Source organism: Spermophilus citellus, assembly GCF_964194105.1.
Source record: "Spermophilus citellus genome assembly, chromosome: 13".
NCBI lineage: Eukaryota > Metazoa > Chordata > Mammalia > Rodentia > Sciuridae > Spermophilus > Spermophilus citellus.
This window is the reverse complement of record NC_138193.1, coordinates 65,804,316-65,831,135: the sequence shown is the minus strand read 5'-3', so window position 1 is coordinate 65,831,135 and position 26,820 is coordinate 65,804,316. Positions and strand designations below refer to the sequence as shown.

The 26,820-nt window shown below is 38.3% G+C and overlaps 1 pseudogene across 1 annotated transcript; it reads left to right on the top strand.

Annotated features, from left to right (window-relative positions):
• The first annotated feature begins 22,062 nt into the window (after nt 1-22,062).
• On the top strand, nt 22,063-22,554 carry LOC308632797 (stathmin-like; annotated as a pseudogene). The gene has a single exon. The product of its transcript is annotated as a stathmin-like (transcript).
• Nucleotides 22,555-26,820: the final 4,266 nt, after the last annotated feature.

The following is a 26,820-nucleotide window of genomic DNA, read 5'->3' as shown; positions in this document are numbered from 1 at the left end:
TTATGAACTACCCTCACACTTTGTTTAACCTGATAGATTAAAAGTCACAAGTAACACTGGGCGTGGTGACACACACTTGTAATCCCAGAGGCTTGGGTGGCTGAGACAGGAGAATCGTGAGTTCAAAGCCAGCCTCTGCAACTTTGAGGCGCTAAGCAACTCAGTGAGACCCTGTCTCTAAATGAAACACAAAATAGGGAGGGGGATGTGGCTCAGTGTTCGAGTGCCTCTGAGGTCAATCCCCTTTACCTAAAAAAAAAAAAAAAAGGTCATAAAGGTCAATAAAGGTCATAAGTAACGTAAGACAGATTCAAGCTTTCACGGATCTCTCCTATAGAGGGGTATCAACTAAGATCCACACAATATGACCAAGCATTCTCCACCTTCAACATTTTGTTTTGTTTTTGTTTAGTACTGGGGATTGGACCCAGGGGAACTAAACTACTGAGTCACACCCCCAGCCCTTTTTTGTATTTTATTTAGAGACAGAGTCTCACTGAGTTGCTTAGCACCTCGCTGTTGCTAAGCTGGCTTTGAACTTGCAATCCTCCTGCCTCAGCCTCCCAAGCCTGGCTCTTCAACACTTTTGTGAAGTATTTTAATACCATGTGGGCAAACATCATTTTAAGACAGATCAGATCAGAATCTTAAACCTTAAACATAGGATTGGGGACTATGATTTTAGTCCCTTTTCTGTGTAATTTATGCTTTTGCATGTATGTAATGTGGAGCTGGGGATCAAATCCAGTACTTCATGCAGGCTAGGCAAGTATTTTACTACTGAACTATACCCCCAGCCCTATTTATTTTATATTTTAATAGTTTGATACAGCTTTTAGTTTAACTGAATGCATGTATTCATGTCATATCAGATAAAAGGAGATGAGACTGGGGATTCTCTATCAAAACAAGGAATGACTCCAATAAGCAAGTGTGTATTACCAGTAGAAAATATATCAATTCTAAATGAAATAGGATTATACAATTAAGATAAATTAAGGCATGACTTTCAGAACACATTAGCAGCATATGATTAAAAAAGAAAGTCCTAGTCCTTAAAGACCTAGCATGATATATACATAAATTGAGCTGATTCTTGCTATAAATATCTCCGCTAATGATACCAAAAACATGTATGTATTTAAAGGCAACATTCAAAAATGAAAAAAATAGTAGCTGCTTTGTTCAGGCAAAATGATTACTTTCTCTTCATATTTTCTCTAATATATTTACATGATATTGTCGATAATTTTTCTTTCTAGTTTATAGAAGATACAAAGAAAAAGAAGAATCTTTTCCTATCCTCCATATGGTTATCAGAACTCTCCATTCTTCAGCCAGAAACAGCTGTTGCTTCTATCTAGATTGGCAGAGCAAGTATTTCTGAAGTGTCTGATTTTTTAAAAATTATAGTCCCCTGGTAAGGACAGAGGGAAATTAATTTTTTAAAGAGTGAAAAAAGAACATTTTCCTAGAGGATTCACAAGCAATGGACAGGCATTTCCTAACACTGAGGAAGCCCAAAGCCAGACCAACACTTTCATTATTGAGAAGCTGAGAGGTGAGGAAGCTCTTTGACTTAGAGAATATTTCATTGGCAGAAGCTCCAAAGAGATCCTTTCTTTAAAATATTCACTGTGTTTGCCCTGCCTTGTTACCTCAGGGACTTACAGATAACTCCAGGCAGGTCTGTTTTGCATCCTTAGGCAAAAGTTAGCCATTTCACAGGGTTGTATATGTGATGTGTTTTCCTATGAACACCATAATTCTTCCAGAAAGCGCCTTTTAACTGCCTGGACATATTGAGGTTCTTAAGCTCATCATTGAGTATCAAAAAGTGCCACTTGTATCTAAGCCCACAACTTCCCAAGTTCATTAAAACTGGCTTCATCACCAAAATTGAGTGCCAGGGAGTCCTTGTATCACCTACTTAGATGTTACTTAAAAATCCAAGAACTTTCAAGGGTATTTGAAGCTTCTCTAGGAGAAGTCAGGAATACAGGGCTGTCTCTCCCTGATTTAATTCTGATCATTCGACCTGAGATATATGAAGAGAGTTATGAAAGTTCTCTATATACTGTGTTCTTAATCCAATATCTATTTCCACTCTATCTTTTCCCTATATGGGAATTACCCACTAGCAGAAGATGATATTTAGGGTGAAGAACTATGTCATACATATAAACAATATAATGCAGAAGAGGAAACAGGAATTCAGACGTGACAATGGCCCTACTTCTTATTGACAGACAATTCTCCAAGAGCCCCTTGTGTTTCTGCACAGCTCATGACATCTTTTATTCATTCTGGATTACCTATTCAAGGTAACAATCTTAGAAGATAGAGTCTCCCTCCAGGACAGGGGGCAGGTTTGTTTGCTGACCAGGATAATGTTTCTCTCCAGGGCAATGTTTGGGCAGATTTGCAAGCAACCCCCTCATAAGATTGGTGGTTTCCAAAACTCATGGTCCTTTAGGTTTGTCACCAACTCACTGCACACAACATTCACTTGGGCCTGCCTCCATATTGTCCCTGTGGAACTTGGGGGATGAGGGGAATGGGCAAGTGTTATGTTGCTTATTATGCCTTGAGTAATAAAGTCCTCTGGGGGACAAGTGGCTCATGCCTTCTTTCAACATCCAGAAAATGTGAAAGACTAGCTTGTTAACTTGAAAGTCGAGTAAAATCACAAACCCTTCACAGTTATTATATTTATTATACAAATATGCTTGTACATATGAAAAAAATATATGAATAAGGCTATTCGTGGTATTGTTTGAAAGAGCAGAAGACTAGAACAACACAAACACAATAGAATATTATGCCACCATGAAAAAAGAATGATGGATATTTGTATATACTGATATGGCAGGACTTCTAAGCAAGGTACAGAGGAATGTATATAGTATGATAGCATTTATGTAAAAAGACAAAAATGGTACCTATCAAAAATATCACACCAAAAATGTTATCTCTAGAATGTGTTAACTTAACCAGCTGGAACTACATTTCCCAAAATTCCTTTCCACATGTTAGTGATTAGAGTCACCCTGGAGAGACATTTTTGTCCAAGATTTAGAAGGCAGAAGTGAAATAGCATCCATTTTATTTTTGTGCATAAAAGGTGGAAGTAGGCACTTTGTAGTTCACGCACATTGTTGTTTATATGTTGGCAGGTGGCAGCAACAGGGCTAGCTATTTTATCTTTTACTGAATTCTCCTTTAATTTTTCCAACTCTAGGCTCAGATATGTGTTTAGTTTTGTGAAAGGTAGCAGCTTCTTCTTGAAGTTACCCACACGATTAAGTGAAAGGCTTTGACAAGAGATTCCAACCCATACTGATGGGTTCCAGCTTGCTCCCTCCTATTTGATATCCACATTCCCTTCCCAACTGCCTGTCCTGCAGACCTAAAGTTCCAGCATCAGACCCAAAGACAACAGCCTTACAAGGCATTTAGCCAACTTCCACATTAACATAAGACTAAATTGCTATGACAAATTGTGTTTCTGTGTGTGTGTGTGTGTGTCTACATACAGGCTTCTATGTAATATCTAGGACAAATAAGAAATTGAGAATAATAGCTGAATCTAGAGAATTATAGTACAGTACTAGGAAACCATGCCATTCATACCTTTCAAGTTGTTACCATGTGAATCTCTTACATGTCTTCCAAAAATAAACATTCGAAAGGCTAAAAAATTCTCTAACATTACCTTTCTCAATTTTCATGTAAAAACACAGAAATAGTTACCCTTTGTTTATATTTATTTAAATAGAGTCAGATTTACTTTCTATATTTACAAAGTTTTGCATGCCACAGGGAACTTAAAGTTAGGCAAAAAGGGAACTTACATGGTGTGATGGTGAATTTGATGTGTCAGTTGGACTGGCCTAAGGGATGCACAGATCATTTATAAAACCCTGTTTCTGTCTGGGTTTGTAAGAGTGTTTCCACAGGAATTAGCATTTGAGTCAATAGACTGAGTAGGAAAATGCACCCTCACCCATGCATGGAGGCATCTCCAACCCACTGAGAATTGAATGAAACAAACTGGGAAGGAAAAGTGAGTTCTCTCTTCCTCTTCTTGAACTGGGACATCCCTCTTCTATCCCCAGACACCAGAGTTCCTGGAGCTCAAACCTTCTGATTTGACTGGAACTTATACCATTGGCTCCCCTGGTTCTCAGGCTTGAAAGTGTGTTTGAACTAGAATGAGCCTACAGCTTTTCTGGGCCTCCAGCTTCAGACTGCAGATCATGAGACTTCTCAGGCTCTACAGTCAAGTGAGCCAATCCCTCATAAGAGACCTCTTCCTTTATATCTGTATCTATAGCCTGTTGGTGCTGTTTCTCTTTATCTATTAATCAGTTGAAGGGCACCTACATTGGTTCCATAGCTTAGCTATTGTGAATTGGGCTGCTATGAACATTGAGGTGACTACGTCACTATAATACACTGATTTTAAGTCCTTTGGGTATATGCCGAGGAGTGGGATAACTGGGCCAAATGGTGGTTCCATTCCAAATTTTCTGAGGAACCTCCCTACTGCTTTCCAATGAAGTTTTTTATAATCAGAAGGCAGATAGAAATATGGAAAATTTTAGACAGTATGAAAAACTTATGGTTAAAAATATATGTGCAGGGCTGGGGGTGTAGCTCAGTGGTAGCGCGCTTGCCTAGCATACATGGCGCACTGGGTGCAATTCTTGGCACCACATACAAATAAATAAAATAAAGGCCCATCAACAACTAAAAAATATTTAAAACATATATATGTGTGTGAAATATTAAAGAAAACCTAAACAGATAGATATAAAATATGCATATTCCATAATTACAAAGAATTTATAAAAATTTACTAATTCAACAGAAGACAAGGAAGGATAGGAGAAAGCTGATAAAAAGGATTATAAATAGCGAAGAAAAAATAAGCTAGAAATAAGTCTAAACATATCCTTGATGAAAACAAATGTAAATAAATTAAATTCATATATTCAGAGACAAGAAGCTTCCAGATTTGATTACTCTTCTCTCAAGACACACTACAACAGAATGACTTAGAAAAGATAGAAAGTTTTCAATTAAAGGAAGATAACAAAATTCAAGACAAGCAGAACCAAAAAAAAAAGGATAAACAATTATATTAAAATTAGAATTTTTTTTCATCAGAAGTCAGCATAAAAAGAAAAAAAGATACAAGCTAGGAGGAACTATTTACTACGTGTATGCAAAATATACAAAGAAATTTATGGATCAATGGGAAAGAGACAACCTAATATAAAGAAGGACCAAAGAGATGAACAGGCATTTTTGAGAACAACCAAGAATAGTGAAAGCACATATGAAAAGATATTCAGCCTCATCAATAACCAGGGAAATGGAAAATTTAAAAGAAAAAACATTCTATTTCACACTCACTCCATTAACAAATAATAATTTTAATTTCAAAAGGAACAACAAGGCAAGGCATGGTGGTGCACATCTGTAATTACAGTGGCTTCAGAGGCTGAGGCAAGAGGATCACAAGTTCAAAGACAGCCTCAGCAACTTAGCAAAGCCCTCAGCAACCTAGTAAGACTCTGTCTCTAAATAAAAAAATTTAAAAAGGGCTGAGGATGTGGCACAGTGGTTAAGAACCCCAGGTTTAATCTCCAGTGCCACACACACATACACACACAAACACACACACACAAATGCAACAGTGAGAACATGTACATTCCAATGATAAGATAAAAAGTGGTATAACCTATATGGTTAGCAACTTGGCATAACTTAGAAATATTATCTTATCTGAAAAATGGGCTTAATTATGATACTTAGCTTACTGAGTTGTTTTGGTGACTTTATACCTTTTTAGGTATACATTATTTATTTAGGTATACATTAATTATTTATACATTATTATGTCCGTTTTTTTACATAAGGAAAATGAGACTTGACCTATGATATAAGCATGCTGAATATTAACCATCTGTTGACTGAACCTAGGTTTTTGTGCCATATCCATGTACTTCTTAACTATAAGCTGGAGGTGTGAATACTATGACCCACAGGATTTCTGCGTGGTTGGTTGGCTATTGGCCTCCTTGAGTAAGTGTACATATTCTGACAAGCATAATCCTTCTTTCCATTAGGCCAGTTCAGCCATATTGTATCCTGGGGTTAAACATGGCTATGTGCTGCCACAGCAACAGGTTGTATGGTTTTAGTTGGAATGGGTGACATGCAAATTTTATTTTTGGTATTAAACAAACCCTTTATGGAACACAATAAAATAATTCTACAAATATAAACAAAATAGTCCAATCAACCATCTTGTTTGATTATATATGAAAGTGCAAATTTGGCCATTAAAATCATGTGCCAGCACTTCTCAGAAGATGATATACAATCAATCAACAAATATATGAAAAAAATGTTCAACATCTCTAGCAATTAGAGAAATGCAAATCAAAACTACTCTAAGATTTCATCTCACTCCAGTCAGAATGGCAGCTATCAAGAATACAAACAACAGTAAGTGCTGGAAAGGATGTGGGGGGAAAGGCACATTCACACATTGCTGGTGGGACTGCAAATTGGTGCAACCAATCTGGAAAGCAGTATGGAAATTCCTTGGAAAACTGAGAATGGAACCACTATTTGACCCAGCTTTCCCACTCCTCAGTTTATACCTAAAGGGCTTAAAAACAGCACACGACAGGGATAGAGCCACATCAATGTTTACAGCAGCACAATTCACAATTGCTAAATTGTGGAACCAACCTGGATGCCCTTCAGTAGATGAATGGATAAAGAAAATGTGGTATATATACACAATGGAATATTACTTAGCATTAAAAGAGAATAAAATCATGACATTTGCATGATGTGTAAATAGATGGAGTTGGAAAATATAATGCTAAGTGAAGTAAGCCAATCCCAAAAAACCAAATGCCTAATGTTTTCTTTGATATGAGGATGCTGCTTCATAAAGGGAGTTGGGAGGAGCATGGGAGGAATAGATGAACTCTAGATAGGGCTGAGGGGAAGGAGGGGAAAGGAGGGGGCATGGGCATAGGAAAGATGGGGGAATGAGATGAACATCATTACCCTAAGTACATGTATGAAGACACAAAGTAAAGTCTGATTTTACTTTGTGTACAGCCAGAAATATGAAAAATTGTGCCTATATGTGTAATATGAATTAAATTGCATTATACTGTCATATATAACAAATTAGAATAAAAATAAATAAATAAATAAATCTTGTGCCAGTACTCACAAGGTTATCGTACAGATGAGCCTAATACTCCAAACTTATACTTACAAACTGTACTTATGTTTTTAGAATATGATTTAGTTTGCAATATAAAAATTTTTGATCCTGGTTAAAATTTAAAGGTTCCCCAATCAATGTTCCCACTCCCTGTAGATGGGTGAAGCAGTAATGAGACACCTTAATGTTCATTTCTTTTTGCCACAATCAGTACCTTAGATGACACAATCAAGTCCCTCTGATGTCCTTTCTCCCCCTGTCTCTTCCTCCTCACCAAATACTGTTCTTATAGCTGCCCGTTTTAAACCATAGTCCGGTACTATACTTTCTGACCAAAAAGCTACCACATTCATGCATCTTGCATTATCTGATGACATGAGCTCTACTATCATCCTGTCATACCATCTAGCACCTAAATGCTTATGCACAGGTAGGTGAGGCTGTGACCCCAGCACAGTCACACAGCGTGCCTGCACACAGCCCAGTACAGTGGGCCCACAGGCTGGATGCACGAAGTCATATTCAACATTTTTCCTTTTATGAACTTAGTAGCTGTCTTTGTCTGGCATGTACCCTTCTCATTTCTCACAGTGCTTCTTCTAATTAAGAAATACTGGGGGTATGGAGGCAGGAAAGATGGTGGAATGAGATGGACATCATTACCCTAGGTACATGTATGACTGCACATGTGGTGTGATGCTACATCATGTACAACCAGAGAAATGAAAAGTTGTGCTGCAGTTGTGTACAATGAATCAAAATGCATTTTGCTGTCATATATACCTAATTAAAATAAATAAATAAATTTAAAGAAAAAGAAAAAAAATACTTAGATCAAAGGAGGCTGGTTGCACTGAGCTTTACATTTTTAGCTCCCTCCTAAAAGTCCATGATGTAGTAAAACCATGCTGTTTTTCAGTTTCACGTTGTAGAAGAACTCCCATACTTTGGGGCTTGGTTAATTCTGGTAAGTCTTCTTTTGGGATGAAATAGTTCAAATTCAGAAGTCCATCATTAAAAATGAAAACTCTCTCCAATTCCTCCCTAGGAAGACATGGGTACCTGAATGTTGTTCACTTCAAGAGAACAACATCCTAGGTAACTGGGAAAGTTTTTTAAACAACAGAACATGGTGTTTCCAATTGAACATCCTGTATTGATTCACTACCAATTCTGGTACAAAAAAAAAGTTTTGTAACAAAATCTATGGTCTGATAAGCCAACAGATTTAATTAGTTAATGTAAACTCCTCTTTGAGTTTTTAAATATTTCTTCAATTTGTTTAGAAGCTGAGGAAAGGGGCTGGGGATATAGCTCAATTGGTAGAGTGCTTGCCTTGCATGCACAAGGCCATGGGTTCAATCCTCAGCACCAATATATATATGCTGAAGAGAGATAATTCAACAAAATTAATTTTTAAAATACATACAATCTGGGCTGAGGCTGTAGCTCAGTGGCAGAGTGCTTGCCTAGCATACATGAGGCACTGGGTTCGATCCTCAGCATCACATAAAAATAAACAAATAAAATAAAGGCATTTTGTCCATCTACAACTACAAAAAAAGTGTTTTTAAATAAATAAATACAATCTGTTAAAGTAGGATGAAAGTTGTCATTAATGAACTTCTCATGGCCTTTGAGGTTTCCTGTGGCCAACCAGGACTGGCATGATCTGATCCCTTGCCATCTCTTCCAGACACAACCCATAGTTTATGCCTCCTGTTAATTTTTTAAATTGAGCACAGGGGCACTTTGCCATTGAACTATATCACCAGGCCTATTTTATTTCTTGAGACAGGATCTTGATAAGTTCCTGAGGGTCCTGCTAAATTGCTGAGGCTGGTCTCCAACTTGTGGTTCTCCTGCCTCAGCCTGCAAGTCGCTGGGTTTATAGGCATACACCACTACATCCAGCTCAACCTGCTAACTCTTGTCTAGTTGTGCCTGTCTTCTGTGAACTCCCAGAACAGGATGAGCTATTCCCCATTATGGGGCTCTTGTACTTTTACTTTGCAGCCTAAAACATTCTTCTGCCTCTTTTCATTTAACTGTCATCTCTTCAAAGACTCGGTCCCAGCCACTTCAATTCAAGGTAGGTCACCCTCTTTCGTCCCTGTCTCTGCACTCTGCTTATTGCCTGCGAAGCACTAATCTGAGTCTGCCACTTTAATATTTATGGGTTACTGATGATCCATTCCCCATACTAGAGTGTAAGCACTATGAAGACAGGAGTCTGATTGTCTCATCCTGCCAGCCCTGGTACAGCAGACTACCAGCCAAAGGCATCTTTCTTATGTAGCAACCTCAGGTTTAAAAAAAAAAAAATCATGAATGTGACTCAAACAGTGAGCACTAAGATGCCTTGTTATATTTCAGGCATAATTGGCCACATAGCAGAATTCAGGCTATTCCCTCAAAGACACCAACTCTAGTCTTTGGATTTGAGATTATGGATTCATTTCTGCAGTATTTATATTCTGGTTAATTCTGAATAATGGCCACTAGAGGGGGCCATAGCCAAATACTATATTCAAAATTCCATTCAGAGTCAAAATTTCAAGTCCTGCTGTGCAGCCCTCTTGGCGGTCCCTGACAATTGTGCTTCTTTTGAAAGAAGCATTATAAATTATAAAGAAGCATTATAAATATGGTGGATAATTCACTACTTCAGAGGACAGGCTATGCTACAGCAAGGCCATGCTGTTATTTAGAAAGCATATCTGGTAACTGCCCCTTTATTGCCCAAACCCTTGCCTACAGTCATTAAAAAACGGACACCACCCTAGGCTCAAGTATGACAATATTATCTGCAATAGTGTTTGGAACCTTTCAGCCAGCCAGTCCCAGAATGCCTCATACCCTGCTCATCCTTGGCCACCTCTCCAGATGGAAAGTCCCTGTGTCTTCTCTCTGGGAACCCACTATGCCATTTCTCTCATAAGAAACATCCTCCCTGACATTACCAGTTCCCTCCCACCCCAGGAAACCCCTTCATCTTCTTCCTGACCCTGGAAGCTGCCTCTCCCGAAGAAGGTCCTGCTCCCCTGCATCTGTTTTCCAGAGAAGATGGCTGGTCCACCCAAAGCCCCTATGTCACAGACAGGGTTGGTGAAAAACCAGCCTCTACCTCAGAGCAAAGCCTGTCCAAGGAAGGGACATCACCTTTGTCCTTGGAAAAACCCACAGAGCACTCCTAGGCACATTCCCACCCTGCTAAGTTGTTTATCTACAAATAACAGGAGAGATCTGCTGCACCAGGTGTCCTGACTCAGTCAGGCTATGTGGGGATCCATAGCAACCCCCTAGCAGCCACCAATCAGCATAAGACAGGGAAATACCTGGGATGCCAGATGACCCTCCCAGTAGTTTATGGTAGTTGATAACATGTTGGGAAACCATGTAGTTCAGCACGAACACCCCTCTTGGCTTAAACCAATCAGTTCAAATGAATACCACTTTTGTACTGACCAATCACCCTTACCCAACTTGTTCCCGCCAGTGAATGTGCTAATCATGTTTTAGAGTTGTTATTTGATTTTCCCATGGTGTGTGATGATTTGCTAAGAGATGCTATGATGTATATTGGGGGTCCCTGCCTTCTCCAGAGAATGTGTAAAACTGCTGCAAACCCTGGACTCGGGGCCTCTCAGCATCACCAGTTGCTGTGCGTGCACATGGAGGACCGAGCTAGCTCGCAATAAACATCTCTTTGCTGCTTACATCGATCTTGGGTCTCTGGTGGTCTTTTGGGGGTCCCAAATTCGAGCATAACATATGAAGCCCACTTCGTGGTCTTAGAAATAAATTTTTTATGAAAAATACCCTTTTAAAAATTATTAGAAGAATAGCATGGTTTTACTTTTGGGAAAATCTATTTAACATCTTGCTTGCCAAAAAAAAAAAAAAAACAGCTGGATTGTCCAACATGTAGTTTAGGTTGAAGTTTATGAAGAAAATGAGCCTCACACATGAGAAAGAGAAGGACAGCCCCTGCTGCCCCCCAAGGTTGTCGTGTGCTAGGAGCTAACTGGCCACAGCTGGCCTCAGTGTTCTCCTGTTGAGCAGGAACCAGGACACAGAACATCTACTTCAGACAAGGCCACTTGACAGCCCAAGATAAAAATAAGACCATGAACTGATCCAGGCCACAAAAACAGGCAACAGTCCCTTTATTCTAGTTGCTATGAGTCACCACTACTTCTTCACCACTTTCAGCTCCGGGGGTTTGCCCTATCTGCCCTTCTGTGTCACTTTCCTAGGGCTGATGTAACAACTTACCATGAACTTGATGGTTTAAAACAACAGGAATTTATTCTCTTACTGTTCTAGAGTCCTGAAGTCCAAAATCAAGGTGTAGATGGGGCCATGCTTCTTCCACATGCTCAGGGGAGGGGGCTTCCTTGCTACTTTCAGCTTCTCATGGCTCTGCGAGTTCCTGGGCCTGTGGTTGCTTGACTTCTGCCTCCATCTTCCCATGGCCCTCTCTGTCTGTCTCAAATGTTCCTCTGTCTTTTTTTCACAAACTCCCCTTGTCACTCAATTTAGGGTCCACTCATATAATCTAGGATTAATAAGGATCAAGATCCTTAACTTGATTATATTTACAAAGATCCTTTTCCAAATAAGCTCACATTCACAGGTTCTGAGGGTTAGAATGGAGATAGATATACCTTTGGGGGAGCTATTAATCAACTCAATACACCTTCCTATAGATAGGATTAAGATGCTCAATAATAGAAGTATTTCCACTTCCTGACATCATCCAGAGCAAAGCCCTGCTTCCTTTAACCTTCCCCTAAGATCACCTACCACAAGCCCAAATCCAATAAGTCTTTTTTAAAAACTGCTTTACAAGATATCAAACAGACTCAGAAGATGGCAGCGAATGGAGTGCATCACCCCCGTGTACTGCGCCACTGCACGGGTGAATGACGAGTTAGAACTGCCAAAAGCTATCTTGTTAGGAATTTCCAGCAAAGTTGGGGTGCACCAAAACTTAGAGGAAGGATTTCCATCGCCCGAGGATTGGTTACTGGGGCTCAACTGTGAGAGATTTGTCTGCCCGGACATTCAAGCTGCTTATTCAATGGTTCGCCCCGCTGCTAGAGACTGCAGCGCGTGCCAGGAAACGGCGAGCTAGCAACACAGAGATATGGCGCTGCTGATTCTGCGGGCTCCTGCCAGCTGTGCCCTCACTGTGCTCAGTGCTGAATTCTGGGTTTGAGACGGGGGAAGGAAGCAGTCCAGTTCTGTCCTCCACACCTGTCAGACCACCGAGGAAGCCAGTGGCCACCATCTTGGAGAGCTGATGTCACCATCGCCAGTTTTCAACTGATCGCAGTTCATTCAGTGGTACAACAGGTCTGTGACTTTAAGACCATCTTCCATACATGGGGGAAATCACATAAAATCTCTCCCCGGCTTTCCGGGGGCATGATTAACAGAGTGAGAGTGAGTAGAGGCGTGGGGGAAAGGCAAAGGCACCTGACCCCCAACTCCTCCCTCCCACCAGCGGCGAAAACGAAACCTGTTTGGACAGCTCTAGGAGGAGGGGCTAGCAGAGGGAATCAAAACCATAAGGTGCCAGTTCCCAAAAGCCAGCGCTCCACGTTCAGGAAACTGCAGGCACAGAGTGTAGTTTGAACTGCCGAGAGGTATCACACTGGGATAGACCTGGCTGACAGGAGAAGCCAGGGGACTAGAAACCAGGAATAAACCTAAGCTAACAGGTTTTGAGAGACACCAGTGGGGGGAGGAGGGAGCGGCCTCACACGGATTGTTTCCTACAGCCGGTGGGCAAAATCTTGGCCCGGAAGGCTCAGCACCGACTACAGGAAGCGAAGAAAATAGAAGCCTAACAGTGTCCCTTTTTTCTTTTAATTTTTTAAAAAATTTTTTAATTTTAATTTTTTTCTTTTCTACAATTATACTACTATTTTTTTAAATGTAATTTCTATTTTACTGCATTTTATTATTATTTTTTATTATCATTTCCTTTTCTTTTCTATTCTTTTCTCTTTCTTTCCTCCCTCCCTCTCTCTTTCTTGGTTTGCTTCCTTACCTTTTCCCCATCTTTCCTCTTAAGCATGACCACCCAGATTATGTACAACTTAATAAATGCAAATAGATGAATACTACGAATCTGTCCATAGTCTGCCTAAGCCCTTAACTACCCCCAAGTACTCCTGTCTATTCTCTTGTTAATATCCGCCTGCATTTGAGCAACCCCCTAAAGAAGCTAACATATACTAACCTCCATACCATCAAAGCGCCCGACCTCAACACAAAATCCTAAGTTCAAACCTCAATTCTATACATGCCATCAAATTTTGTGGGCCTCTAATGAAACTAATGAATTTACCTTAAATCACAATTAAATCCAACATCTCTAAACATTGTCTCCCATCACAAAGGAGAGATATTGGAACAATAAAAACCAAAACAAATTTAAAGAAGAAAACAGAAACACAGCAGTCAAACAGAGTTGGAAAGCAACGTGAGCACCATGAAAAAACAAGCGAAAAAGGATTACAAACAATGCAGGACAACTTAAATTCACAGGAGAACCTAGAGGCTTCAGAAAAATGGACAGAGAAAGAACTCAAGGCATACCCAACTCAGATGGAACAGAATCTTAGAGAAGACTTTAGACAGCAAGTCCAAACAATGAAAGTATACTTTGAAAATGAATTAAATAGGCAAATTCAAATGGCAAAGAACGAGCTATACCAGGAGATAGAGATTTTTTAAAAAATCAAACAGTAATCCTAGAAATGCAGGAAACCATAAACCAAATTAAAAACTCAAACAAGAATATTACAAATAGACTAGATCAAATAGAAGTCAGAACATCAGATAATGAAGACAAAGTGTATCAACTTGAAAAGAATATAGTCAACACAGAAAGAATGCTAAAAAATCACCAGCAATCTATCTAAAGAGATATGGGATGTTATAAAAAAACCAAACTTGAGAGTCATTGGGATAGAAGAAGGTATAGAGGTTCAAACCAAAGGAATGAACAATCTATTGAAGGAAATAATCCTAGAAAACTTCCCAGATATGAAAGATGGAATGGATTGCCAAATCCTGAAAGCCTACAGGACCCTAAACATACAAAACCACAATAGACCAACTCCAAGGCACATAATTCTGAAGATATCCAACATACTGAACAAGGAGAGAATATTAAAAGCTACGAGAGAAAGAAGGCAGATTACATTCAGGGGTAAACCAATTAGGTAAATGGCTGATTTTTCATCACAGATGTTGAAAGCAAGAAGATCCTGGAACAACGTATTTCAAATGCTGAAAAATAATGGATTCCAACCAAGAATACTGTATCCAGCAAAATTAAGCTTCAGATTTGACAATGAAATTAAAATATTTCATGATAAACAAAAGTTAAAAGAATTCACAGCCAAAAAACCAGCACTGCAAGGCATTTTGAGCAAAACACTACAAGAAGAGGAATTGAAAAACAGCACCCAAAACTAACATTGGGAGGTAACTCAGTAAAGGGAAGAACAAAAAATATAACCATAAAGGAAAAAGGAGCCATATTAAAATAAATAAATAAATAAGCATGACTGGAAGTACAAACAATATATCAATAGTAACCTTAAAAGTTAAGGGCTTAAATTCACCAATCAAGAGACAAAGGCTAGTAACCTGGATTAAAAAAACAAATACAACAATATGCTGCCTTCAGGAGACTCATATGATAGGAAAAGACATACACAGGTTGAAAGTGAAAGGCTGGGAAAAATCATACCACTCATATGGACCTCGGAAGCAAGCAGGAGTGGCCATACTCATATCGAATAAAATCAACTTCAAACCTAAGTTAATCAAAAGGGATAAAGAAGGCCACTATATACTGTTAAAAGGAACCATCCACCAACAAGACATAACAATTATCAATATGTATGCACCAAACAATGGTGCTGCAACGTTCATAAAACAAACTCTCCTCAAGTTCAAGAGTCAAATAGACCACAACACAATAATTATGAGTGACTTCAACACACTGCTCTCTCCATTGGACAGATCCACCAGACAAAAGCTGAATAAAGAAACTATAGAACTCAATAGCACAATTAATAACCTAGACTTAACCGACATATATAGAATATATCAACCATCATCAAGTGGATACACGTTCTTCTCAGCAGCACATGGATCCTTCTCAAAGATAGACCATATATTATGCCATAGGGCAACTCTTAGTAAATATAAAGATGTGGAGATAATACCATGCATCTTATCTGATCATAATGGAATGAAACTGGAAATCAATGATAAAAGAAGGAAGGAAAAATCCTGCATCACCTGGAAAATGAACAATATGTTACTGAATGATCAATGGGTTACAGAAGACATAAAGGAGGAAATCAAAAAATTCTTAGAGATAAATGAAAATACAGACACAACATATCGGAATCTCTGGGACATAATGAAAGCAGTTTTAAGAGGGAAATTCATTGCCTGGAGTTCATTCCTCAATAAAAGAAAAAACCAACAAATAAATGAACTCACACTTCATCTCAAAACCCTAGAAAAGGAAGAGCAAAACAACAGCAAATGTAGTAGAAGGCAAGAAATAATTAAAATCAGAGTGGAAATCAACGAAATTGAAACAGAAAAAAAAACATTGAAAAAATTGATAAAACTAAAAGTTGGTTTTTCAAAAAAATAAATAAGATCGACAGATCCTTAGCCATGCTAACGAAGAGGAGAGAGAACTCAAATTACCAACATACTGGATGAAAAAGACAATATCACAATGGACACTACAGAAATACAGAAGATAATTAGAAATTATTTTGAAACCCTATATTCCAATAAAATAGAAGATAGTGAAGATATCGATAAATTTCTTAAGTCATATGATTTGCCCAGATTGAGTCAGGAAGATACACACAATTTAAACAGACCAATAACAAAGGAGGAAATAGAAGAAGCCATCAAAAAACTACCAACCAAGAAAAGCCCTAGACCGGATGGATATACAACGGAGTTTTACAAAACTTTCAAAGAAGAATTAATACCAATACTTTTCAAGTTATTTCAAGAAATAGAAAAAGAAGGAGATCTTCCAAATTCATTCTATGAGGCCAACATCACCCTGATCCCGAAACCAGACAAAGACACTTCAAAGAAAGAAAACTACAGACCAATATCTCTAATGAACATAGATGCAAAAATCCTCAATAAAATCCTGGCGAATCAAATACAAAAGCATATCAAAAAAATAGTGCACCATGATCAAGTAGGATTCATCCCCGGGATGCAAGGCTGGTTCGATATACGGAAATCAATAAATGTTATTCACCACATCAATAGACTTAAAGATAAGAACCACATGATCATCTCGATAGATGCAGAAAAAGCATTCAACAAAGTACAACATCCCTTTATGTGCAAAATCTAGAAAAACTAGGGATAACAGGATCTTACCTCAACATCGTAAAAGCTATATATGCTAAGCCCCAGGCTAGCATTATTCTGAATGGAGAAAAACTGAAGGCATTCCCTCTAAAATCTGGAACAAGACAGGGATGCCCTCTATCACCACTTCTATTCAATATAGTTCTCGAAACACTGGCCAGAGCAATTAGACAGACAAAAGAAATTAAAGGCATAAAAATAGGAAAAGAAGAACTTAAATTATCACTATTTGCGGAAGACATGATTCTATACCTAGAAGACCCAAAAGGGTCTACAAAAAAACTACTAGAACTAATAAATGAATTCAGCAAAGTGGCAGGATATAAAATCAACACACATAAATCAAAGGCATTCCTGTATATCAGCGACAAATCTTCTGAAATGGAAATAAGGTCAAACCCCCCATTCACAATATCCTCAAAAAAAAATAAAATAAAATACTTGGAATCAACCTAACAAAAGAGGTGAAAGATTTATACAATGAAAACTACAGAACCCTAAAGAGAGAAATAGAAGAAGACCTTAGAAGATGGAAAAATATACCCTGTTCATGGATAGGAAGAACTAACATCATCAAAATGGCAATATTACCCAAAGTTCTCTATAGGTTTAATGCAATGCCAATCAAAATCCCAAGGGCATTTCTTGTAGAAATAGAAAAAGCAATTATGAAATTCATATGGAAAAACAAAAGACCCAGAATAGCAAAAGCAATTCTAAGCAGGAAGTGTGAGTCAGGCGGTATAGCGATACCAGATTTCGAACTATACTACAGAACAATAGTAACAAAACAGCATGGTACTGGTACCAAAACAGGTGGGTGGACCAATGGTACAGAATAGAGGACACGGAGACCAATCCACAAAATTACAACTATCTTATATTTGATAAAGGGGCTAAAAGCATGCAATGGAGAAAGGATAGCATCTTCAACAAATGGTGCTGGGAAAACTGGAAATCCATATGCAACAAAATGAAACTGAATCCCTTTCTCTCGCCATGCACAAAAGTTAACTCAAAATGGATCAAAGAGCTTGATATCAAATCAGAGACTCTGCGTCTGATAGAGGAAAAAGTTGGCTCCGATCTACATATTGTTGGGTCATCTACATATTCTTGGGTCGGGCTCCAAATTCCTTAATAGGACACCCATAGCACAAGAGTTAATAACTAGAATCAACGAATGGGATTTACTCAAACTAAAAAGTTTTTTCTCAGTAAGAGAAACAATAAGAGAGGTAAATAGGGAGCCTACATCCTGGGAACAAATTTTACTCCTCACACTTCAGATAGAGCCCTAATATCCAGAGTATACAAAGAACTCAAAAAATTAAACAATAAGAAAACAAATAACCCAATCAACAAATGGGCCAAAGACCTGAACAGACACTTCTCAGAGGAGGACATACAATCAATCAACAAGTACATGAAAAAATGCTCACCATCTCTAGCAGTCAGAGAAATGCAAATCAAAATCACCCTAAGATACCATCTCACTCCAGTAAGATTGGCAGCCATTCTGAAGTCAAACAACAACAAGTGCTGGCGAGGATGTGGGGAAAAGGGTACACTTATACATTGCTGGTGGGACTGCAAATTGGTGTGGCCAATTTGGAAAGCAGTTTGGAGATTCCTGGGAAAGCTGGGAATAGAACCACCATTTGACCCAGCTATTGCCCTTCTCGGACTATTCCCTGAAGACCTTAAAAGAGCGTACTACGGGGATACTGCCACATCGATGTTCATAGCAGCACAATTCACAATAGCTAGACTGTGAAACCAACCCAGATGCCCTTCAATAGATGAATGGATAAAGAAATGTGGCATTTATACACATGGAGTATTACGCAGCACTAAAAAATGACAAAATCATGGAATTTGCAGGGAAATGGATGGCATTAGAGCAGATTATGCTAAGTGAAGCTAGCCAATCCCTAAAAAACAAATGCCAAATGTCTTCTTTGATATAAAGAGAGCAACTAAGAACAGAGCAGGGAGGAAGAGCAGGAGGAAAAGACTAACATTAAACAGAGACATGAGGTGGGAGGGAAAAGGAGAGAAAAGGGAAATTGCATGGAAATGGAAGGAGACCCTCATTGTTACACAAAATTACATATAAGAGGTTGTGAGGGGAATGGGAAAAAAACAAGGAGAGAAATGAATTGTAGTAGATGGGGTAGAGAGAGAAGATGGGAGGGGAGGGGAGGGGGGATAGTAGAGGATAGGAAAGGTAACAGAATACAGCAGTCACTAATATGGTATCATGTAAAAATGTGGATGTGTAACCGATGTGATTCTGCAATCTGCATTTGGGGTAAAATTGGGGGTTCATAACCCACTTGAATCTAATGTATGAAATATGATATGTCAAGAGCTTTGTAATGTTTTGAACAACCAATTAAACAAAAAAAAACAAGATATCAAACAGTTCCCTAGGATGTATGTTCCTCCTCACCATCATGAATAACAAACCCAACTTGCTCAAATTCAGTGGTGTTCCAATTGGTCTTTGGCTGGAAGGCATTGACAAGTGAATATGTAGTTACAAAAGGAAGGGATGTTTTAATTGCCTCTTCAGATGATTGTGGATATTTTTTCTCTAATACTATGCCAAAATTCAAGACATAATAGTTTATACCACATGGTGTGTATGTGTACACACTTAGTTTTATTGTAGTACACTTTTAACATTTAAAGCTGAGCATCATCTTTCCTTTGCAGTGAAAACGAAAAAAAAAAAAGAAAATTTAAAAATAGACAAACAAAATTACAATAGAGAAAGTCAATTCCAAATAAGATCCTACAGGTTCTGCCTATTCTCCCATTGAGTGGCAGGGCTCAAGTCATCATTAGGAGAAAATTTTATTTTTAAAAGTGTCACCTTAAACAGCAAGGATGTCTGTTAAACATCACAATTAAACATGCCAAAGGAAAAGCCATGTTGTCAAAATGCCCACTTAACTCACCCAAACATCTTTAAACCATCCTTTGTTGACCTTCTAGAACCCCATTTTTTTAAAGTTTTTTTTTTCCTTTTTTTAAACAAGAAAAAGTAGACAGATACATATTGGTGAATGCTCACTGTCCATATTCACTTTAGAGACACAGTGTAATATTCAAGCCCAAAATACAGAAATAGAAGGGGAAAAAACTAGAATTCTATGCACTACTACACAGGGGTCCAGCACCCTCCAACTTCCAGCAGAGTGCAGGAAGCAGAAGGTTTTTCTTTTTTCCCACAGAGCACAGTGGTGTGGATTCCACACAGTTTTTTCAACACATAATAATTTCTTAAAGGTTACTTACCATGTAGAATCTGAGGCCATATTGATGAACTTTTCATACTCTATTACACTAAAATCCATCATTATGTTTTACCCTTTGCATCTTTTGCCCATGCATAATTTTGAACATCACTCATTAGTCATTTGGAAAACACTGGTTCAGTGAATTATTCCAGTCTTCTGAATGCTGACACATTTCATTATACAATTTATTTTTTTTAAAAAAATCACCCTTATTAGTATCCCTACCAATCTCAACAGAAGTGTTGTTATGCATTAGGAAGATGTCGAGCTTACAGCAATGGATACAAGATTTCATAAACTTGAATTTACACATGAAAGCTCAAATTGTATCACTGGCAAAAAAATATTTTCAGTTGTTTTCCTCAAAGTCACAGGCTCCCTTCAATCATTTTCAAGAAAATGACTGCCAAATACTCAAGTCAGAAAAACCAATGTTTGTTAGTTGTTCATACAAACTTAGAAAAAAAAAAAGTGTTCCATGAGCATGGGGAATTTGATCCTGCTCTCAATTCACAGGATCCCACAAGTGCTCTTCCACAAGATAGTCATCACACTTTGGTATATAGCAAAAGCAAACTGTGCATATTTTCCAAGCTGTTAAATACAATAAAGACATGTTCTCAAGATTTAAAATTTATTAAAAAATATTTTTACTACTTTCTCAAAAAGATTCTTAAGGGAAACTGGCCTTTTTTCTCCCCTGTAAATTTGTGACAGTGAAGAATTTAAGGGCTACTAGTATAGTTAGACCCATTGCCTAAATTCGTGCTAGGGCACTAGCAGTTTTAACTATCTTAACTTTGTACCATTAGTGCAAATGTCAGCATGGTAAAAAAAAAAAAAGAAAAGAAAAGAAAAGAAAGAAGGAAGGAAGGAAGGAAAGACAAAATAATGTTCCCGTATTGTTATGAAAATAGTTTTGACTTCAAAAATCTCCTAAAAGGGTCTTGGAAATCCCCAGAGATTGGTAGACTACACTTAGAGATGTGTTGAACAAAACTATAATGCAAGTCTCAACAAATTGGAAAGAATGTGCATCCTTCATGCAGACCACAATCTCTAACCACAATGTAATTCAGACTCAATTACCAAAAAAAAGACTGATGTCCTCTAATATGTGGAAACTTCAGAACTTTTTTTTTTTTTTTTTTTTTTTTAGTACTGAGGATTGAACCCAAGGGAATTTAACCACTGAACTACATCCCCAGACCTTTTTGTTTTTTATTTTGAGACAGGCCTTAGCTAAGTTGCTGAAGCTAGCTTTGAACTTGCGATCTTCTTACCTCAGCCTCCCAGAGTACAAGTGTGCACCATCATGCCAAGCCACACCAGACTTTTAACTAAGCAGTTTTTAATCGTTCACAATCAATGAATTAATGTTGCTGGAAATCCATATATATCGAACATTTTACACTAGAATGCCTGAAATGGTATAGAGTTAAAAATAAATAAAATTATTCTGACAGTTGCCTATACTCCTTATTAAAACATAACTCTCTCTTAATTTATCTATTTATTTACTTATTTGGTACCAGGGGCATTTTATCACTGAGCCACATTGCCAGTTCTTTTTCTTTTGAGACAGGATCTCACTAAGTTGCTGAGGCCACCCTTGAATTTACAATCCTCCTGCCTCAGCCTCCCAAGTCACTGGGATTACAGATGTGCACCACCATGCCCTGAAACATTGATGTAATTCTAAATGTTTGTATACAAAATATTTGAAACAATTGTTAGTATAAATGAAGGAAAGTAAAGAAACCAATGTGTGTGTTTGTGTGTGTGTGATATATATATTTGTGTGTGTGTGTGTGTATAATGTAGCACCTAAAATAACCACTTAAAATACTATACAAAGAGATTAAGCTTAAAGACTATCTATATCTATATCTATTGAAATGGAATCCCAAAATAATGTTCTAAGAGTCAGGTGCTATAGCACATGCCTGTAATCCCAGCAACTTGGGAGGCCAAAGTAGGAGGATCACAAATCCGAGGCCAATTTGGGAAACAGAACAAGATTTCATCTAAGAGTGTGGCCAGATGCCTCAGATGGAGCAGGGCTTTCTTTCCTTACCAGTGGATTGTGTAGAATACACTGCCAGTCTCTTGGCTTCTTCTGATATCCAGGTGAAAGAACTGGTGAGAAGAGTGCCTCAGGCCAGGATTTTGAGTTGATTCTCAGCCCTTCCTCCTTTCCCCTCCAAAGAAGAAGGATCTTTCCCTGGAGGAAATTCAGAAGAAATTAGAAGCTGCGGGAGAAGCATGCAAGTCTCATGAAGCTGAGGTCTTGAAGTAGCTTGCTGAGGAACAAGAGCATGAGAAAGAAGTGCTTCTGAAACCCATAGAAGAAAACAACATCTTCAGTAAAATGGCGGAAGAGAAACTGACCACAAAATGGAAGCTAACAAAGAGAACCGAGAGGCACCAATGGCTGCCAAACTGGAGCATTTGCAAGGGAAGGATAAGCACATTGAAAAAGTGCTGAAGAACAAAGAATCCAAAGACCCTGCTGATGAGACTGAAGCTGACTAAATTTGTTCTGAGAACTGACTTTCTCCTCTTCCTCTTCATAAATATCCAAAGACCATACTGGCCAATGTCATTTTATTTTTCGATCCTGACAAATATTCTAAAAGCTAATATAGGACTCTATAGGTAGATCCAGACTGTAAGATGTTATTTTAGGGGAGAAAGGGGAGAAACTGAAAGTGTTTTAATCTTTTTCTAAAGTGTTGGTCTTTTCGATGTAGTTATTTTTCTTGTTGCATCTTTTCTACTTCAGTGAACTTGGAGTATTGGGTTAATGGCTAGCACTGTATTGGCTCTGTGAAAACATGTTTGTCAAGAGTATGTAGTGGCTTCTTTCAAATTGTTAGATGCTGAATATCTGTTCACTTTTCAATCCCAATTTTGTCTCACTCTTACCAGATGCTACTGTACTTGAATGGTTAATAATACTGCATATGCTGTCGGTGGCCAAAAAAACAACAACAACAAAAAAAATATTTCATCTAAGAAAGAAAGGAGGAGCTTGGAAAAGTTATATTATAACATGAATAAGAAGAAAGCAGGAATGACTGTACTAATATCAAATACAGTAGACTTTGGAGCAAAGAAAACTGGCAGAGATTGAGAGAAGCATTATACAACAATAAAAGGGTTAATCCTAAGTGACAGCTACTCTAAATGTATACAAATCAACTAACAGAGCTATAAAATATATGAAACAAAACTTATAGAATTGAAAGGAAAAATAGACAAATCCACAATTATAGTTGAAATCATCAACACTCAAAAATTGATTGAACAACTAGATAGGAAATAATCTATAGAAAATAATCTAATAATTCTATGAAGAGTCACCATGATTATCCACAGGACCTGACTGACAGGTTTGGAACACTCCACTCAATGATGGCAAAATACAGTTTCCTTTCAGGTGCTAATAGAATATATACCAAGATATACCATAACCTGTACCACAAAACACACCTCAAGCCAGGTGTGGTGGTGCACACCTGTAATCCCAGTGGCTCAGGAGGCTGAGGAAGGAAGATCACGAGTTCAAAGCCAGTCTCAGCAACTTAGTGAGGCCCTGTCTCTAAATAAAATATAAAAAAGGGCTGGGCTCAGTGGTTGAGCACCCCTGGGTTCAATCCCCTGTACCATTAAAAAAAAAAAAAAGAATAAATTTAAAAGTATTGAAATAATACAGTGGTTTTTTTTTTCAACCAAAATGGAACCAGATTAGATATCAACAATAAAATGATAACAGGAAAGTTTCCAAACATGTGGACGCTAAATAGCACACTTCTCAATAATCCAAATAATCCATGGGTCAAAGAGTGTCTTAGTCCTTTTAGGCTGCTATAAAAATATAATAAAATGGGTAGCTTATGAACAACAGAAAAATTTATTCTCACTGTCTTCAGGCTGGGAAGATAAAGGACAGGGGCTAGAAAATTCACCATCTGGTGAGGCCTTGCTTTCTGATTCATGAGGATGCCTCATCACTGGTCTTCATACAGCAGAGGGGGAAGGCAGCTCTCTGGACCTCTTTCATAAGAGCACTAATCCCATTCATGAGGGTTTTGTCCTTAAGACCTACCCATCTCCCAATGGCCCTACTGCCTAATAGGCATCACCACATTGATGATTAAGTTTTAACATGTTTTTGGGGGGGAGGACACACACATTAACAATCTAAGCTCTCATCTCAAGAACTAAAAAGAAGAGCAAAATAAACTCTAAGCAAGCACAAAGAACAGAAATTAGTGGAATTTTTAACAGAAAAACAAAAGGAAAAATTAAACAAAGTTCTGGTTCTTTGAAAACCACTGAAAAGAATGACAAAGAAAAAAGACAGAGAAGACAAAAATTGCCAATATCAAGAATGAAATGAGATACCACAACATACCCTGCAGATATCAAAAGGATAAGGTAATACTAAAAGGAAAAAAAAAAAAAAAAAAAACTTGACCCAACTGAATGTAACTATTTAGACAAAATGAAAAAATTCCTTGAAAAACACAAACTACCACAATGCATTCAATATAAAATACATAATTTGAATGGCCCTACAACTATTAGGAAATTGAATTCATAATTTTTAAACTCCCAAAAAAGAAATCTCCAGGCCCAAATGGTTTTCCTGGAGAATTATACCAACTATTCCAAGAGTTAAGACCAATTCTACATAATCTCTTCCCCAAAATAGAAAAGAACATTTCTTAATTCATTTTAAGGAGTTAGTATTACCCTGAGTCCAATACCGTACAAAGGTAGTACAAAAAAGAAAACTATAGACCAATATTTCTTTTTTTTTTTTTTGGTACCATGAAATGAACCCAGGGACACTCGATCACTGAACCCCATCCCCAGCCCTATTTTGTATTTTATTTAGAGACAGAGTCTCACCATTGCTAAGGCTGGCTTTGAACTCCAGATCCTCCTCTCTCAGCCTTAGGGGCTGAGCTGCAGCCATTATAGGTGTGCACCACCACGCCCGACTCAGACCTATTTCAAATGAACTTAGATGTGAAAATGCTCAACAAAATATGTACAAATCTAATTCAGTATTGTATGGAAAGAATTATGCACCACGGTCAAATAGGATTTATTCTAGCTATGTAAGGCTTGTTCAACGTTTCAAAAGCAACCAAGGCAATCTACCATATCAACAAGCTAAAGAGAGAATCACAAGATCATATTAATGAATGCAGTGAAAACGTTTAACAAGATACCTATTTATGATAAACTTGAGAACACAGGAGAATCTCCTCAACTGTATAAAAGGCCTATAAACCTAGAGCTAGCATTATTCTTCATGATGGAAGAATACATGTTTCCCCCTGAGATCAGGAATGAGGCAAGGTATTCTTGGTCACCGCTCTGATTCAGCACAGTAGTAGAAGTTTTCAAATAACCTTTTGTCTTATATTGATGTTTTTGAATATGACTAAATGTCCATGATTAAGACAGAACACTTACAAGTTATCCAAAACAAAGCTGCTACAGGCGGTGAGCTAAGGTAGCCATGGAGGAAGAACGTTCCACCAAGCCCACCTCTCCATACCATTTGTCTGTTCCAATGGTCTATACCTGTAATGCAAGGTGCACGTGCACCCTGGAAACCCACAGGCCCCAAGAGGCCCAGGCCTATGTCCAGACAAAGGAAGGAGGGTCTGCTATGACTTCCTGCACCAGAGGTCAAGGCAGCCATGATCGTGGCCACACAAATACCCAGCCTCTTTAAAGATAAACTTTATTGCTTTCCATATTTACCCCTGATACATTTCAAAGAAGAAACATTCTAGACACCTCAAATCATTTTTAAGCTAGGTTAGATTCAATAAGTTTCAAAATTAATAAATAACCCTCTTTCCCTTTACAAACTAGAATATCCTGCTCAGAATGCACTGCAGGAGAGATGGAGCAGGTCACCTGGTTCCTCCTTTTCTTCTCCGAACTCATTTACACTCACCTGTAAAATAGCAATTGTAATAATACCTATCTTGTAGGGACATAGAGGGAATTTAAGGATCAGATTCTGAAAGAGAGTGTAGAACAGTCTGTGCACAACATGCACCTCCAGAAATTCTCCTAGCCTTATGCCTGTAATTAATGAGGAGATTTCTAGAAGGGAAGAAACTGCTTTATATTAACCCTGTCCTGCAACCAGAATGATTAGCCAACACTGGTTACTCATCGTTATCAACTAAAGGCTCATCATAAAAGGAATATCATTAGAAGAGCAAGTCAGAGACCCCCCCACACACACACACTGGCTGGTCTCCACCTGCATCTACCTGCCTGGTTCCCCAAGGCTCTTGAGTCTGTGATGTCTGATATTTTCCTAATTGTCTGCATTATAGATATCCCCACCACTTCAGCCAAACAACCACTGTTTAATAACTGAGAGAGAGCAGTCCTCTCAGCATAAAAGAATTTTTAAAAAAAAAGATCTTAGTGTTTTTCATCATCTTATGCAAAAATCTCAAGACTAAATGGGCTGGGGTGGATTTTAAGGGTTTCAAGGGCACTTGGGGTTATCTGTTGTACTGGATGTCACCTGTGTACCCTCCTGGTCCTCTCTCCATGTTCCCTGCCATGCTCTGTGCTCATAACTGTATCAAGAAGCTGCTTCGTTCCACTCTGCTGCCCCCACCAACAACAACTTCCAGCAGGATTCAGATAAAAGCAGAGGTCGATGGCAGGAGACAGAGGCAGAGAGCAAGGTCGGGGTATTTGTTTCCCTGTAGGAAAACAAATGTGAAAGGTCTCTGCTCTTTCTAGTGA